The 19,315-nt window shown below is 42.1% G+C and overlaps 1 protein-coding gene across 26 annotated transcripts in view; it reads left to right on the top strand.

The window, feature by feature from the left end:
• LOC105463656 (ryanodine receptor 3) overlaps positions 1–19,315 on the top strand; it is a 561,838-nt gene that overhangs the window by 368,547 nt on the left and 173,976 nt on the right. The gene's annotated exons all lie outside the window — the stretch shown is intronic.

Raw genomic sequence — 19,315 nt, 5'->3', positions numbered from 1 at the left:
TTTTATCTTGCCTGCTACATCTGTGAGATATCTCACTATTGTGACTCCAAATCTGAACCCAGCGGAATTCAATGTTTTAAGATTTAAAAGTTCAGCAAACCAAAGATCTGAATCGTTTTCAGATACAGTGGTGGTGGGCCCACCCTTCAGTCCCTCCGCTATGAGAAGCTGATGTTGGCCAGATGACCTGCAGAGAAGCCACAACTTTTCTAGGAAAGAGAGAGCGACAGTGTCCTGAAACTCAGGTTCTGAAATGTGCTAGCTGGCTCAATGTTGAAGGGATTTGCCTAAATTAACTCCAAGCCATATTGTTAATGAAAGCTGTTACAATATTATCAAAGGATCAAATGATAATGAACAAATGAAAAAATCTAACAATAGTAGTCACTATACTAAGTCACTTTTTTTTTTTCGTATCTCCATCCAGAAAATTCCCTAGAAAATTTTTTGCCTGTTCATTCTGGCCAGTACTTCTCCAACGCTGCAGTTTAAGCAGCATTTCCTTGAATGTAAATATATAGGCACTGAATTATTCTTCCAGAAGAGGCTGACCAGATATTTCTGCTAAATTCTAAAATTAACAAAATAAAAATCACCTGTCAAATTTTACCGATTAAAATTTGGTACATTCTTGATCTCTGCCATTTGTTGAATGCTTTCCCATGGGAGAAGGAAGCTCCGTCCTGGCATCTTATCTCTGTGCTTAGAGTCCTTGAGATGACTCACTGCAATTCAGCTTTGGGTGAATTGGTTAAGAACTGAGTTATAGGTGAGCATGGCTGAGTCTGTCTGAGGAGATGAACATCCCTCTTCTGTCTTTAGCCCTGTGCTGTTTGCCACAGAATGTTACCTCTCACAGAGCTTAGTTGGTACTCTTGGCCTTGAATAGCACCTACTCTCCCCTGCCACTCTTCTTCTAATGAAGACCAGGACTGGAGGTGACCTTGAACCTGTCAAGCCCCAAAGCCCCTACGTGTGTTAGTTCTTGCCTATTCACTGAACAGTCTAGCAGCCCTAAACCAAAATTCTCTGCCAGCTAAATGCTGTAGCATGTTTAGTGCTGAGACGAAGAAAACATCTATACAAAATAAGTCCCAGCACCTCAACACAAATACTCACATGCAAAGTAAGATATCTAAATTCTCTCCAAAGAGCCTCTTCCTAAAGACACACACAAACGCCTCCTCCGTGAAGTCTTTCAAACTCATTCTCCTTCCCTCTACCCCTTCCATACTGTGGAATTTCTAATAGTGTATGTATGACTTTCCACCTTATGTGAGGTGTTTGTATATGTATTTGTTTTCCTCGCTGGGTCTTAATGCAGGGAGCATGTCGTACTTGTTTCCACACTCAGCTCTATGGCACCAATCTTTTTGACCTCCTACTGAATATTGGTCACTTGAGGCTCTTAAAAATGAAGAAAACAGGAAGGCAACTTAAAATATATCATGAGGTTGGATGTATTGTAATAAAAGTACAGACAAAATACAGTAGGTGGCCAGAGGAGGAGTTGAGAAATTGTCCGTAAAGAATGTAGATGGATGGAGAAAATAAGAAGGAAAAGGCATTTTTAATGGAAAAGAAAAAAAAAAAAAAAAAGCTGCTTCAACAAAGGCTCACGGGGTCAGAATGAAAAACAAAAGTGGTGTTAGAATATAGAACATCTGGCCGGGCGCGATGGCTCAAGCCTGTAATCCCAGCGCTTTGGGAGGCCGAAACGGGCGGATCGCGATGTCAGGAGATTGAGACCATCCTGGCTAACACGGTGAAACCCCGTCTCTACTAAAAAATACAAAAAAAATACTAGCCGGGCGAGGTGGCGGGCACCTGTAGTCTCAGCTACTCCGGAGGCTGAGGCAGGAGAATGGCGTAAACCCGGGAGGCGGAGCTTGCAGTGAGCTGAGATCCGGCCACTGCACCCCAGACTGGGCGACAGAGCAAGACTCTGTCTCAAAAAAAAAAAAAAAAAGAATATAGAACATCTTGAAAAAATCCAGCGGCCAAACCTTATGCAGGCTTAGAGTGTTACTCTTTGTCATACCCATGTGTTTTATAATATTTGGTCTCCCAGTTGTGGGGAGGGAGGGGCTAACATTTATGTGGTACCCACTGTGTCCTGAGCATTGTCTTGAGCACTTCCATAAATATTACCTCATTTCACTCTCATGAGAACAACCTGCAATACACAATTTTGTTTCTGTTTTGCAATTGAAGAAGCTGAAGTAAAGACAGAGTAACTTGCCAGAATCACACAGAGGTGGCATAAAAATTCAAAGCTTTGTCAACCTGAATTCAATTTCCATCCTTATCACTTATGTAATAACATCCTGCCCCCTATAGGCAATGGCTGTGAAAGGTTCTTTTTTGTTTTTGTTTTTGTTTTTTTTTTTTTGAGACGGAGTCTCGCTCTGTCGCCCAGGCTGGAGTGCAGTGGCCGGATCTCAGCTCACTGCAAGCTCCGCCTCCCGGGTTCACACCATTCTCCTGCCTCAGCCTCCCGAGTAGCTGGGACCACAGGCGCCCGCCAGCTCGCCCGGCTAGTTTTTTGTATTTGTTAGTAGAGACGGGGTTTCACTGTGTTCGCCAGGATGGTCTCGATCTCCTGACCTTGTGATCCACCCATCTCGGCCTCCCAAAGTGCTGGGATTACAGGCTTGAGCCAAAGGTTCTTGAGGACTAAGTCATTCATTTACTTAACAATACTGAGATAGTTAGGGGCACAGGGCTCCGGAGTTAGGCTGCCTAGTCTTAAATTCTTAACTTCTCCCAAAATTCACGATATCCAGGAGACTGAGCATGAGACAGCTTCTCTGTGCCTCAGTTTTCTCATCTACAAAATGGACGTGGCATATACATACTTACCTCATTGGGTTGACATAAGCATTACATTAGTTAATATATGCAAATTGCTTAAATGTGTGTCTGGCACATAGTGAGCACTTCATTTTAACTATTTTTTGGCTATTGTTTGTTGATTACCTGCCATTGGAGGCACAAATCAAACTGCTTTAGCAAGACAATAGTCTTTTAAGTAATGATTTAGCCCTTACCAGCTTTGCATAGCCCTCCCTACAGCAGGGAGACATTGGGAACAGGGGCACCCATTAGGATTTCATCGCAGTGCTCTGGGTGAGAGGTTCTGAGGACTTGAATAAGGGTGGTATGGTGGGCAGGATAATGGCCCCCAAAGATGTTCACATCCCAATTCCTAGAACCTGTGGATATGTTAGGTTAAATGGTCAAAAAAAATGCAAATGGAATTAAGTTTGCTAATCAGGAAATCTGGATTATTGGAGTCAACCCAAAGTAATCACAAGGGTTCTTAAGAGTGAGAGAGAGTGACAGAAGAGAGCCAGAGATATGCAACATGAGAAGGGTGTGGCTTAAATTTCCTGAAGCAACGGGTCATGAGCCAACAAATGTATGCTGCCTCTAGAAGGTAAAAAAAAAAAAAAAAAAAAAAAAAGGCGAGGAAATGGATTGTCTCCCAGAGCCTTCAGAAAGGACTGCACCTTGCCACACCTTGATTTCATTCTAGATCTGGGTCAGACTTCTGATCCATAGAATCACAGGACTGGAAATTTCTGTTGTTTTAGGCCACTAAATTTGTGATAATTTGTCACAGCGGCAATAGAAAAGGTAGTGACAACAAAGAGTATTTTCTAGGTGTCAGACGTGTTAGAGGTAGGGTTGCCATATCCTGGCACCCAATTAGAGATGTGAAGGCATTAAAGAGAGCATTATAGATTCCTGAGGGATGGACAAGTACACAATAGACATGCAGACGGCATAAGTGTGGGAATAGGAGCAGAACTTTCCTTTTATTTAGCCCCGTAGAGGTTGCAAGAAGATTGTCTACACAGTCTCATTTGCCTTGATACCCTGCATGGCAAACAAAACAGGCATCATTAGTCCTAGCTTAGAGATGAGGAAACAGGGAATCTGAGGCGTTAAGCAACTTGCCTACCTCACAGATGGCAAAGCAGGCATCAAAACTCCTTGTATTGGACTCCTGGAATGGTGCTTCACAGTAATAGATGCTTAAAATAGTATTCTGTGATCTGTTTAATTAATCAGTGTCAGGCCCTCTCTTTTGGTAGCCTGTGCTTTAGTGATGGGGAAGATAGTTTGGTTCGCACGAGAGAGAAAGTCAAACACTTAATTGAGTACCTACTTTGTGCCCAGTACTGTGCCTGGCACTTCACCTTACCTCATTTGATTTTATCCTCACAAAAAGCCACCAAGTGTAGTGACCTCTCTAGGCTCCCATTTTATGCACTAGGCAACTAAGCCTGAGGGTAGAAAAATAATCTGGACAAAGTCTTGCAACAAGTAAGAAAAAGGCCAAGATCTGAATTGCATTCCATATACCGGACCCACAGTCTTTCCAGAGCACTGTGCAGGGATGCCTGGAAAGGGGGTCGTGGGGATGGAGAGAGGGGGGTAGGGAAGCATGGATGTTTAGGGTACGTGGCCAGTAGCTTGCCTCATAATCACTTATTCTCCATATTGAAACTAAAAAGCAATTCGATTACTTTCCCAGCTGAGTGAAGACAGAGGCCCCAGGTCCCCGAGTCCTTCGCTGTGCTATCTCTGCCTCATCTTTATTTCAGAGGCATCCCTCCCTAACACATCAGCAGACGCCCTCTGTCCTCACTGCTCTTTTCCCCACCATCATCATCGGTCATTTAATCGCCTACATGTATTGAGAAAGTGATTATTGGGCTGGCTGACATTTCAAAAACAGGCTAATTATCTTAGTCTGATGGATGAAACCCCTTGGGGCTCTAGAGCAGGACTGGCAGAATCAGGCTGCAAACACAGTCTCACTGCTGGCTTGCAGGGCTGCCGCTGTCAGGTATGGATATCTGCCTGGCTGGGGAAGCAGTTCTGGGAGTGACGCTTTTTGCTTCTACACTTGTTTCCATCCTTAGAGATGTGGAGGCTCTGCCCAAGGTAGAAAACCACAGACAGAGGGAATTTTAGAAACAGATTTAGCAGAAATACACACCTGTCACGAGCCTATCTAGACACAGCCTGTCCCGAGAGCCAAGCTCTGTGGGCCAGTATGACTGGGGCAGTTTTGTGGGATTCACAGCCAATCATGGATAGAGTCAGGAGGCTCCACATCCACTATGCCTTCTCCTGGACGGCACTCACTACCACCTATTTATAGGAACTTAGTTTTGTTTATTCAATTGAAGCATTGCTTTGCCTAAATAAACCATAAAGTGAGGCTTGGGTTAAGAAGGGCCATCATTGTTGGAGAAATTCAGTTCCTGCCACACCTGTCTTGTCAGTTTTAATTAAGAGTGGGACACCGGAAGCTCTTAGTAAATGTTGGCTATATTATTTGATATGGTTTGGCTCTGTGTCCTCACCCAAATCTCATGTTGAATTGTAATCCCTATGTGTTGAAGGAGGGACCTGGTGGGAGATGATTGAATCATGGGGGCGGGACTTCCCCTGTGCTGTTCTCATAATAGAGTTCCCACAAGATCTGGTTGTTTGAAAGTGTGTAGCACGTCCCCCTTCATACGCGCTCTCTCTCTCCTGCTCTGCCATGATAGGATGTGCTTGCTTCCCCTCCGCCTTCCACCACAATTGTAAGTTTTCTGAGGCCTCGCAGCCATGCTTCCTGTACAGCCTGCAGAACTGTGAGTCAATTAAACCTCTCTTCTTCATAAATTACGCAATCTCAGGTAGTTCTTTATAGCAGTGTGAGAATGGACTAATACATTATGATAATGAGAGGTAGGATGTTCTAGAAGGCAGTTTGAACTTTTATTCCCAAGGAAGCCAATATAGAAGGATACAAGTGTACATACTCAAAAATTAAATCCAGACCTGGGATGTGTCCTGCTGTTTCCCGTGGAGCCTGGAGCCAGCCCTACACCATCACACGCCCTCGAGGGGTCTGACAGCCAGTGCCTGTTCATGTGCCCTGATAACACGCTGTAAACAGAGCAGTTCTTCTTATCACCCAAGAACAATGCTCCAGATTGTCTTCACAGGTTTTTCCTTTCACTGCAGAGAGCCTTGTAACTTTGTTCTGAGTAATCGCAACAACATCCTTGTTCTAGCAAAATGAGACCAAAATGGTACCTACTGCACAACTTGGGCCAGAGAGGCACTGGGGAAGCACAGAGAAATTTGCATGATGAATTCTCCAGAAGTCCTCTTGAAGTCCATGGATTTAACTTTTTCCCTGACCTTCTCTACTAATAAGTAGTAGATATTTGATGACTTTGTAATTCAGACCAGACTTTTGGCCTGGAGGAAGCTCTAGGGCACAGAGCACAGAGGGCATAAGTCCCACCCCCCAACCCCCATAAATCTTCCCAACTAAATCTAGAGGGTGTTATTGCACCACCTGACCCCTGACACAGGAAGCTTCATTTCTCTGCCAGCAATCAGGACAGTCATCAAAAAGGCCATCAAGTTGCCACAGCTCATCTCCTCGATGTAAATGATTAGTGATGTGCAGTGATGCTTTGATAATGGCCACTTTACTCACCATAGTCAGTAACCACTGGAATTTTGAGATTTTATTTCTTCATCCTCAGGTTTTACTGTTAGGAAAAGCAGCCGGGTACCATCAAAATAGGGCAGTAAAACCTGGTGGTAAAATTCTTGATGCTCATTAATTTAACCCACTGAAGCCAAAGGCTTTCATTTGCCGTTTTAGTAAATTGACACAACCCTTTCAAGAGCTCCGTGGGTCAGATAGAAATAGAATCATGGAATATTAAGCCACAAGTAACTTGACTGCAAAGAAGTGCACAAGACACAGAGAGGTAGGTGACTTGCCCAAGGTCACATAGCCAGAGCTAGAACAAAAGACTCTTATTCCCTGCCCAGCACTCTTGTTCCCAGACCACACTTACATTCATTTTCTTCAACATAAATTTTATATTGCTAATTTCATTTTATTGGTGAAGAAATCAAGGCTCTGGGAAAATGAGTAATCTGCCCAGCCTGAGAGTCAGAAAAAGAACTAAAGCTTTATGGTTTGGGGGATTTTATTTCTGAATCCATTTTATGGTTTGTTAAAAGAGCATCATCTAGACAGTATAACGTAAATTTAAAGCATTAATAAAGATAACTATTTTTCTGAGTTTTATGGAGCTATTGAAAGTAAACAGCTCTAAGATGGTCAAGTAGGTGTGCTTAGACTCCAGCAGCGTGGATTGGAACCCAAGCCCTGACATTCACTAACTGATTGTAATATTAGGCAAGTTTCTTAACCTCTGTATATTTCAGTTTCTCTGTATGAAAAATGAGAATAATAAGAGCTCCTATCCTGGTGGGTGGGGGCTAGGGAATATAAGGATTAAATAAAATAGTGCTCAGCTTGATGCCCTGGTACTTAGAAGTTTGTGTACCTCAGCTTCTGAAATGAGTATACAAAGCATAGATCATAAGAACTTCATCTCCACATTTATCTTTTCAGATGCTTTCAGCAAACAAGCAACAGGAAGCCCAACTCAGGTAGAATAGCCATTAATGGATTTCACTGGCTGACACCTGTGAGTTTAGTGATGGAGCCAGCCAAGGGCTGAGTTGATCCAGGGGCTCTGCTCACTCTCCGGGCAGTCATGTTGCTTATTGTTCCAGCTTTGCCCTCGAGCTGGCAGTAAGGTGGTGGTTGCGGTTCTGGGCCTCATATCCATGCACTACAGTGTCCGAGGGAAAAGGAAGAAAGTTTATCCTGCCCTGGTATGACAAGCAAGGATCCCGAGATCACTTTTGATGACAAAAGCTTGGTCACAGGCCAATCCGTGTACCAGAGTGTGACCTAGAAAATAGAACATGCTGGTTGACTTAAGTCAACAGGGTCTATTTTTGAAATAAGTTTGGGTCATTTTACATTCCTGAGGAGCATAGGCTGTAAGTTGGAGAGGCAGAAACCCGTGCAAAAGCAGGGTTCTGTTAAGGAAGAAGAGACAAACGGGTGCTGTGTTTGTGGTCAGTAATATTCATTATGCATGATGGTTATCTTCAGCGTTCTTCATTTATTCAGGCGTTAATATTGACATGCAGCCAGTTCTAGCTCATGATTTTCAGAGGGAGAACAGGGCAAAAAGAAAAGCTGTGTTCTAAAAACTGGAGACTGTGCTGTCTGTAATCTACATATGTTAGCTAATGGTCCACAACAGTTCTGCAGTAGGTGCTTTCTGTGTTTAATGTCAGCTCTGGCTTCTCAAGAGCTCTGAGCCAGATCCAGGCAGACCTCAGTTACATCAATAGCCCTGCAATTTACTCCAGTTGCCTCAACAATCCATAGAGGACTGTATCTCTCTCGGATCCCAGTTTCTGTGGGCACTTTTGTCATGACTTTCTAACGGAGACTCTCCAGTCTGATTTGTAGCTTCAGAAAAGAGTTAACCATCCTCCACCCAAGACTTTCTTAACAGCTGGAGTACCTTAGTTTTCTATTGTTGTTATAACAAACTATCACAAACTTAATGGTACTGCAAACAACACAAATTTATTTCTTATCGTTCTGGAGGTCACAAGTCAACAATAGGCTAGTAGGGCTGCATTCCTTCTGGACTCTCTAGGGGAGAATATACATTTCATGCCTTTCTCAGCTTCTTCACATCTGAAAAGTCTCTTTTGTAAGGTAACATATTCATAGGTTCTGGTAATTAGGGCATGGACGTTTCGGGGAGTTGGAGGGACATTATTTAGCCTACTACTGGGATAAAGAAAGTAGAGGTCAAAGTACACTCATTCTTTACACTTCGAAATTATCTACCACCTGTTCATGCCTCCAGGGCATTTATAGCATGCCACAAGCTGATTTTTCAATCACTTAGAATTTAAAAATAAGTGTACATTCTTTAGATGCACATAATTATTCTTCTTTTCCCATTGTAATGTGAGCATTATAAATTGCTTTCTAAGTGTAACCTAAGTACGGTGCAATTTTGTTTGCTCCCTCTTCTCAAAGTGACTGAATGACTTTTTCTTCCAAACTGACCCAGATTTAAGAGCACTCACAAAAATATAACACCAGCATAGGTTTGAGATCTTTAAGCTGCAGGGATTTCCTTTGCCAGTGGCCAATGTCTCCTCTTTGATAACGTACTTCATTGCCTGGTGGCCACTTGATTGTGATCTAAATTTGGAGGAGGAAATAAAAGATTCTTTACAGACCCCTGCAGCCTAAAAATTTAAACCTGCACCATGAAAATAAGTGACCTTTCCTTTATGGTAGTTGGCGTTGCAAAGCTGGTAATTTTACCATTTAAAAAGGAGTTACACCAACTTTGGTAGGTGAATCTCGAGAGAATTTCTCATAAGGGTCACACATGGTGGGCTTGGGTTCTAAAGTCAGAGGAGAAAGTTACAAAACGACAAATGAAAGGGAATAAACAACAAGAAGTGATACCTGAGCTCCAAACTGATGAACTAAGGCTAACTCAAATTTAAGACACTCTAACTCTTTGTTATTATATAAAAGGTCTGACTAGTCCAAAAATTAGGTAATGAGTAGTTTTGTTTTGTTTTTTTTCCTTTTTGAAATATCCCTCGGGCATCAAGTCTCACTAAACAATACAGTGCCTTGAAAATGTTTCCGTTCAGAGTTAGCCTGAATAATCATTTAAAATGCAGCTTATAGATCATATATTTGATATCATTGCCTTAATGTGACTACCCCTAATTACACTAATTGCAAAAGTGAAGTGAATCAGAGTGTTAATAGTAGTCTCATAAATGAAGCCATTTATAATTATCAAGGAAACCATCTGTACATGACTAGCTTCCCTAAGACATTCTGTTCAAGAGGATTTGCTTTATTTCTCATCAGAAAACAGGTGCTTGGCGACATATTTTTCTTTCTTTTTCCTTTTTGAAAAGAGCACTGTATTATAATCCCATAAACTGAACCATCAAGTGCACTTGACAAGGCCTTCTTGAAATTCTGCGAAGTCAGTGCATAAAAATCCTAGAGATGCAACAAGGTCTGCTGAGGCATCCTTATTATGTGTGGTGGTTCTGAGTGGGGTAAAGTGGTGTGCACATGCATGTGTGTGTGTGTGAAAGAGTAAGACTGGCCATACATTGTGGCAAATGGTAGATTTAACCTCTTCACCTCAATGTCATCTTGCTTCTGGTGGCTGTCCCACTTTGAGAGTCATGTTTCTTCTGAATACTGAAGTGTTTTGTAGTCATTAAAGGGTAGCATTTCCAAAGACGAACTCAGAAAAGCAACAGAAATAAAATCAGTATTTAGTTAAAACCCTTCTTAACATCTCTGTTTCTCTTTGTTTATGAAAGAGATTCAAATATATTCACAAGAAATAAGTCCCTCCTTTGCTGTTTGAAAATCCTACCAAAACTGGGGAGTCCGTTCCAAGATGGCCGAATAGGACCAGCTCCGGTCTGCAGCTCCCAGCGTGATTGATGCACAAGACGGGTGATTGCTGCATTTCCAACTGATGTACCTGGTTCATCTCATTGGGACTGGTTGGTCAGTGGGTGCAGCCCACGGAGGGCGAGCCAGAGCAGGGTGGGGCATCGCCTCACCCAGGAAGCACAAGGGGTCAAGGGACTTCCCTTTCCTAGCCAAGGGAAGCCATGACAGACTGTACCTGGAAAATCGGGAAACTTCTGCCCAAATACTGTGCTTTTCCCAAGGTCTTAGCAACTGGCAGATGAGATTCTCTCCTGTGCCTGGCTTGGTGGGTCCCAGACTCACGGAGCCTTGCTCACTGCTAGCACAGCAGTCTGAGATTGAATTGGCTGGGGGAGGAGCATCCATCATTGCTGAGGCTTGAGTAGGTAAACAAAGTGGCTGGGAAGCTCAAATTGGGCGAAGCCCACCACAGCTCAGCAAGGCCTACTGCCTCTATATACTCTACCTCTGTGGGCAGAGCATAGCTGAACAAAAGGCAGCAGACAACTTCTGCAGAATTAAACATCCCTGTCTGACAGCTCTGAAGAGAGCAGTGGTTCTCGTAACATGGCGTTCGAGCTCTGAGAATGGACAGACTGCTTCCTCAAGTGGGTCCCTGACCCCTGTGTAGCCTAAATGGGAGACACCTCCCAGTAGGGGGCGACAGACACCTCATACGGGCAAGTGCCCCTCTGGGACAAAGCTTCCAGTGGAAGGATCAGGCAGCAATATTTGCTGTTCTGCAGCCTCCACTGGTGATACCCAGGCAAACAGGGTCAGGAGTGGACCTCCAGCAAACTCCAACAGACCTGTAGCTGAGGGACCTGACTCTTAGAAGGAAAACTAACAAACAGAAAGGAATAGCATCAACATCAGCCAAAAGGAAATCCACATCAAAACCCTATCTGTAGGTCACCAGCATCAAAGATCAAAGGTAGACAGAACCACAAAGATAATTATCCAGGAGAACGTCCCCAACCTAGCAAGGCAAGCCAACATTCAAATTCAGGAAATACAGAGAACACTACAAAGGTACTCCTCGAGAAGAACAACCCCAAGACACATAATTGTCAGATTGACTAAGTATGAAATGAAAGAAAAAATGTTAAGGGCAGCTGGAAAGAAAGGTTGGGTTACCCACAAAGAGAAGCCCATCAGACTAACAGCGGATCTCTCAGCAGAAACCCTACAAGCCAGAAGAGAGTGGGGGCCAATATTCAACATTCTTAAAGAAATTTCAACCCAATATTTCATATCCAGTCAAACTAAGCTTCATAAGTGAAGGAGAAATAAAATCCTTTACAGACAAGCAAATGTGGAGAGATTTTGTCACCACCAGGCCTGCCTTACAAGAGCTCCTGAAGGAGGCACTAAACGTGGAAAGGAACAACCGGTACCAGCCACTTCAGAAACATGCCAAATTGTAAAGACCATCAATGCTATGAAGAAACTGTATCAATTAACAGGAAAAATAATCAACTAACATCATAATTATAGAATCAAATTCACACATAATAATATTAACCTTAAATGTAAATGGGCTAATGGCAACAAAAGCCAAAATTGACAAATGGGATCTAATTAAACTAAAGAGCTTCTCCACAGGAAAAGAAACTACCGTCAGAGTGAACAGGCAACCTACAGAATGGGAGAAAAATTTTGCAATCTACCCATCTGACAAAGGGCTAATATCTAGAATCTACAAAGAATTCAAACAAATTTACAAGAAAAAAAAAAAAACATCAAAAAAGGGCAAAGGATATGAACAGACACTTCTCAAAAGAAGACATTCATGCAGCCAACAAACACATGCAAAAATGCTCATCATCACTGTCCATCAGAGAAATGCAAATCAAAACCACAATGAGATGCCATCTCATGCCAGTGAGAATGGCGATCATTAAAAAGTCAAGAAACAACAGGTGCTGGAGAGGATCTGGAGAAATAGGAATGCTTTTACACTGTTGGTGGGAGTGTAAATTAGTTCAACCATTGTGGAGGACAGTGTGGCAATTCCTCAAGGATCTAGAACCAGAAATACCATTTGACCCAGCAATCCCATTACTGGGTATATACCCGAAGGATTATAAATCATGCTGCTATAAAGACACATGCACACGTATGTTTATTGCGGCACTATTCACAATAGCAAAGACTTGGAACCACCCAAAATGTCCATCAGTGATAGACCGGATTAAGAAAATGTGGCACATATACACCATGGAATACTATGCAGCCATGAAAAAGGATGAGTTTGTGTCCTTTGTAGGGACATGGATGCAGCTGGAAACCATCATTCTCAGCAAACTATTCACAAAAACAGAAAACCAAACACTGCATGTTCTCACTCATAGGTGGGAATTGAACAATGAGATCACTTGGACATGGGAAGGGGAACATCACACACCGGGGCCTGTCAGGGAGTGGGTGGGGGGCTGGGGGAGGGATAGCATTAGGATAGGAGAAATACCTAATGTAAATGATGACTCGATGGGTGCAGCAAACCAACATGGCACATGTATACCTATGTATCAAACCTGCACATCGTGCACATGTACCCTAGAACTTAAAGTATAGTAAAAAAAAAAAAAAAAAAAGAAAGAAAGAAAATCCTACCAAAATCATCAGCATTCCCCCATGGATACTTACATATGTGTTCACACACACACACACACACACACACACATATACAGGTACTATATGTATGAATCATCTCTCTAAGGAACATAGCATTCCAAAATAATCATAACAAAGCGTAATGTCTTTTTCATCAGATCATGTAATGGAGTCTCCATGTAATGGAGACTTACTGTAGAAATATAAAAAACTTCAGATAAAAAAGCCATTGGAAGAAAAGAAAGGGAGATCTTATTGTTTCTTTCTCTAGTTTCTTTTGAATGTATGTGTTACTTTAGGAGTTATGCCTTCTTATGAATTGTCTTATTTCCTAATTGAGACAACAGTTTTACTCGTTATTTTACACTTTATTTTTTATTAAGTGCTTCACATGTATTAGTTTCTCCAACTAGGCTGTAGTGGATAATAATTGTGTCTTGAAATAGTTTGTCATAGAGTACTTCACCTCGGGCATGTAACAGATACCCAGAAAATGCTGGTCAGTTAAAAGCTAACTTAGAAGTAGCATGCCTGGAATTAGCTACTCACATGAAGACAGGCGGAAACTTGTGAACTGGGTATGTCCCGAGTCCTGGACACATACCAACTTCAGGGCAAAGCCTTCTGTAGTTGACAGCTTTAGTTTCCAGTATTCATTAGAGCAAAGTCATTGCTGGAGGATCAGCTAATGTTGGAGACAAAGAATTAAGTGCCTCCCCTTCTAGCCTGCAGCACACGTTTCTCTGTGTATGTGCAGAGCAGGCTGAAGAAAGCCACGCAGCCTCAGCGTAATACAAGGCTGGCTCCCTCCTTGCTTAGAAGATGACTGTTCTTAAGCCCCAATTAAGGAGAAGAAAAGCATTAGGAGCCCTTCAGGCTAGCAGGTTGCCCTTTGGTGAAGAATGAATAATAGCCAGGGCCCTTGACTGCCAGGATTCAATTTTCGAAATGACGATTCTTTAATCCTCACTTTATTTCTCAATGTGAGGTGTCTTACTCTTCTTATATGAGATACTCTTCTTACATGAGATACTCACATTTAATCTCACACATACCCCACTCCCATCCAGAAGTAAACATGGAAAGCTTCCTAATCTGTAGATTTCTAGGTTCAGGTCTCAGCTACTTGATCAGAATCATGCAGCCCTAATAGAACAGGTTTCATTTTAGCTGGAGAGAAAGCTTTGGTTTCCAATCACAGCCTCACTTCAACGTAGGCCTTTTATATGGGTCAGTGGTTCTCAAACCCTTTGGTCTTGGGACCCTTTTACACTGTGGAAAATTACTGAGAACCCCAAAGGCTTTAGTTTATGTGGATTATATCTATCCGTGTTTACTAAATATAAAATTAAAATTAACATTTAAATATTTATTCATTTAAAAATAAAAACCTTATTACATGTTACATATTTTATGAAAACTAAATGTTTCAAAACGAAAAGTGACATTTCTTTGCATGATTATAAATCTCTTTAATGTCTGACTTAATTGAAGGCAGCTGGATTCTTATATCTGGTTAAAGAATAGGAAGAAAAATGGCCTTAAATATATGATTGGAAGGGTAGTAGTATTTTTCATAGCCTTTTCCAATAATTGTGAATATTCTTCTGTAATATACTATATCTGAATAAGTAGTAGTTTCTGAAAAGTTAGTTGGCATGTGGAATCTGAAACCATGTTAACTAGATTTTTATGTTCTTCGTTACATAAAAATTTGTTGGTCTGTCTCACACGTTGAATGGATCTTTTACCTGTGAATGTTTTTGTAACATCATTCATTGATCATTGAGAGATTATTGGTTCACTGAGTTAATCAGAACTTCCAAATCTTGACACATTTCATTATAAAATACTTCGTTAATGTAGCTTAATCAGAAAAGTCTTTAAGTGCTGGGAAGCTATTGAGCTCCCAGTGGCAGATAAACATTTTTCAAAATTCTGATTTTCACTTTAAAGCTCAAATTTCATTATTGGCAACAAATACTGTCATTTGAAGTGAAAGGCTTACTTTTTTCATTTTTTTAATTTCATTTTTTTTCAAGTTAACCATAGTTTGTCGTTCTTTAATTAAAAATGGCATTCCATGAAATAAGCAGCTGGTTCAGCTCACAGCTCCATCATGCAAGTGCTTTTCCTCCGGAAAAGCCACTGAACTTTGATACATAGCAGAAGTGCTTTACTTCTTTTCTTTCTATGTACCATTCTGTCACACAGGATATTTTAAAGACGTAAACTCAAGAGTTTATGATTAATAAAAATAATTTTTACTCCTTTATTCAAGACATCGTTATGTGAAACTGGGCATTTATCTGGAAGTGTGGCAATAAAAAATATAGTTGGATGCTGCTAACTCGATTCAAGCTAAGGCACAAGCCGTTTTACCCACCATTGCTTTTGTACCATCAGTGCAATTATCAACACAATGAAAAAGGCAAACAATATCTTAGAATTTTTATGAAAATGCATTTGGACTTAAAGGGTATCTAAAGGGTCTCGGGCCCCCAGGGCTCTGCAGATCACAGTTTTGTAACTATTGGTAAAGATGTCAGTAATAGTTCACCTTTATTAAACCTACAGTATGTGCCATCCATGGTTATATGCATTAATTAGTTTAATCGTGAGATATTCAGGTATATGGAGAGCCTAACACAGTCCAGAAAATGTATTCTTTTTAACTTCTGGACTCTGGTATATTTTGGCTGCTCTGCTGCTGATGCATGGGAGCTAATTAAAATCTGAAGAATTTTCAGTAGCATTGCTGCTAGGGGTATAAACCTCCATTTTCTCAGTCCCAAGAGTGTTTAGACCTTGAGAAGTTCATTGACTCTGCCTGGGTTTGCTTGGCGGGTCCTGAGTCTCTAGTACATGTCAGATGACAAAATATGCTGTGCTTTTCGTGGCTCCTAAAAATGTCCCTTTCTGCCCCTCTCCCTCTGAATTTTATTTCTTTTTGTAGTTATTGTTTCTCTCACTTACTGCACCTTGGTTTCACAGTTCGAAACATTGTACAATACACATGGCTTTAAATGTCAGGCCTTCCATGGAATTACATCTGCCTGTCAGCAGCGCCGTAGTAGGTCTTACCTCCTTTTCTGGCAGGACCTGGGGGCTCCTTTCTTTTTTTTAAACTGCACTTGAGCTTAGTCACACATAAATATTTATCCCATTCTCTGACACTTCCTTTGAAGGCTTGCCTGGACAGAGAATGGAGTGGAGGCTGTTTGCTGCTCCCTGCTTTGAGGCTAAAACGCTGTTTCCTTTCCCATTTGCCCTCTAGTGAGGTGTTTGGCTTTACATGCTCTCTAGGCCATAAATATTTATTTGGATTTTTGAGTCAGTGTGAGGCTAAGAGCTTACCCAAATCCTGAATTAATCTGAAAGCCAGGTTAAGGGAAACTAGTATGTACTTGGTTTTATTATGATTCTGTAAAATTCTCTGTTGAAAAGAAGATGGTCCTTGAGCAGATCAGTAATTCCAGCAGATCTGATTATTGCTTTTCAAGTGTGGCAGGGACTGGGACAGCGTGTATTATATCTGCAGAGAATTGTTTTGTTAGTCGTGAGAACTATAACTCTTTCAAGCCAAAGTGTATGTTTTAGAGGAAACTGTAGACAGGACTAGAAAAACTCAGATTGGGTCCGAGGGTCTACATTTTTGTCTTGCCTTCATTCTTACTACACAAGTAATAAGAGCGCATCCATACGTATTTGCGGTTGTCTCTGATGCTGCCTCTGTTGTGCTGCATGCCTGGTGCCCTGGGCTCCACAGTTGCTGCCCTCTGCGCTACCAAGCCTGCCCCACCGCTCCAGCAGCACCCGGGTCCTGTGCCTGGCCCTTGGTCCTGCTCAGTGTGCATGTGTGTGGCGTCTGCATGGCAACCTGGCCTCCTGCGGCCTCCTAGGCCCTGTGCCTGTGGCTACAGTGGCTGTGTGCTGTCCACCGAAGGAGACAAAGCTTCCGTTGAATTCCCGAGTGATGAAATTAAGGAGGAAAGGGAAATCCAGAAGCATAAGAGGCATTCCCTCCCTAAGAGGTCTGGAAGTTGAGAGCTAGAATGTAAATGGAACAGAAGCTAAATGAGTATGGCAAGTTTGCCAGAGGACAGATCTCTGTCACTTTCAACATTATCAGTAGCATCTCACCCACATGTGATGGTGAGGAGGAGCCCTCACAAGGGCAGTAGGTTGAAGAACAGGATTCTGAATTAACATCAATTCCCAGTTTTTCATAGCTGAAGTTCTGAAGAATGATAGCAAGAAGGTCCTGGTGCTGACTGGCACTAGCAGAGGATGAGTTTGGACAAGAAGAGCAGGTAGAGAGTAACATTTTCTCCATCAAGGAAGTTAGCTTTCAGTCCAATGGCAAGTCTGAATGGAAGGACACTGGTACACACTTGACACAGAGTCGCCGGACTAGGGCTTGTATTATTTCCTTGAGGACCAAGGGGTGGACAGCGCTTTTGTGGATGGGTTGGTGCAGCTCAGCCTGGTTCCGGAGCACCAGGAGGACGTTACTTTTCTTAAAGATCTCAAAGTTTTGTCAAGAACCAGCAGAGTAGACAGCTACTGAAAGCCTTAGTTTTATGGCAGGCTTTGGCCAACCAACAAATCCTACCGTGAAGCCAGGCACTATTATCCTAATACCAGGAAAAAAAAAGAGCAAATTTAAATTATTTCTTTTGTGCTCTCATTTACTATTCGTTTGTTTTTTTCTGTACAAATCTATTGTTACTAGTTGTTTTTTTGTTTTTTTGTTTTTTGTTTTTTGTTTTTTTTGAGATGGAATCTCTCTTTGTCGCCCAGGCTGGAGTGTAGTGGCGCGATCTCGGCTCACTGCAAGCTCCGCCTCCCAGGTTCACGCCATTCTCCTGCCTCAGCCTCCCGAGTAGCTGGGACTACAGGTGCCCACCATCACGCCCAGCTAATTTTTTGTATTTTTGGTGGAGATGGGGTTTCACCGTGTTAGCCAGGATGGTCTCGATCTCCTGACCTCATGATCTGCCCACCTCGGCCTCCCAAAGTGCTAGGATTACAGGCGTGAGCCACCACGCCCAGCCTAGATTTTTAAAATAATATGGCAGACAATAAAATTAGGGTTTCTCCTCCAAAATATATACATGTGAACTAACTAGGAGATGCAGGAACTTTTATATGTGGACTCTGAGGAAACAGGCTTCTGACAAGGAGCCCAGCATAGCCCTTAAATAACTTTGCCCCTAGAGGATACAGATATTATCTAATCTAGCAGGTATTAGTCGGCAGTCCCTGCCTAGTGAGATCTCTTAAGAACGTCTTTTAACTGCGCTTCTCTCTGACTTGGGTGTCCTTTTTTAAGGTTTTCAGTTTATGTCTCCTATCTGAATCTAACACACCCACAGGGTTGATAGACACAGCAGTAAGTTAAATTAATCCTTTACATCTAGGTCTCTTTTAAAGCTTGGTAACTGAGTTCTATTTTTATATCCTTATGATGAGCCAAGACTGTATATAGAGCAGACATCTGCCATCTATAGTGATATGGAGTAGAAACCTCGACTATTAGAGATGGCATGGGCTACCAGAAGCACTGATCTGTTTACTCCCCTTTCTTTCATTGATTGACTGAGTGACCTTCATTGTCCCCTTGGCTCTGCCTGGCCTGAATTAAGGATCTTCCTGCCATCCATACCTTGTAGGACTGTGATATGCAGTGCCAGAGTAGGATGCATTTGTGATTTAACAGCAGCATGTCTCACCTCTGTCATCATCTGGAGGTGTGGATGGAATGGGAAGGGGTGAGCAGTGCTTTCCCAGCCATTCCAGCAGGTCCCCTTCCTCCTTTACCTCCTACGCCAGTGCCAATCAGCAATTTTCAGGGGCTTTTTAGTCTGACCTCTGAAGGTTCCACAGCTGTTCTGAGTCCCAGTTCAGTGATCTTTCCTTTACTTGTATAGACAGTAAAATTTCTGTAAAACCAGTATGAGCCCCAATAAATTCTGAATTCAAAGGCATTGTGGTTTTTATTCTCTTGATGCTTATGAAAGGAGCCCAAGATGCAGTGTCAGCTGACTCTTGCCAAAGATACAGTGCAAAAAACCTGTTCAGACTGTAGGATGATGGTCAGATGTCCCACTGTAAAGCCTTTAGAGCTGTTCTCTCAGCCCAGCATGGATGCAACTATTGTTTAATCAAAACAGAATGGTTAACACCCTCAACTCATAATTGGGATATTCTTTTATTATTATATAGCCGATTTATTTGTCTTTTGATGATATATTCTACTTCTGTGCATGTCATATCCAACCCTTAAAATAC

The sequence above is a fragment of the Macaca nemestrina genome, chromosome 7, assembly GCF_043159975.1.
Source record: "Macaca nemestrina isolate mMacNem1 chromosome 7, mMacNem.hap1, whole genome shotgun sequence".
Lineage (NCBI taxonomy): Eukaryota > Metazoa > Chordata > Mammalia > Primates > Cercopithecidae > Macaca > Macaca nemestrina.
Note: the sequence above shows the minus strand (reverse complement) of the source record. Positions and strands in the feature narration are given on the sequence as shown.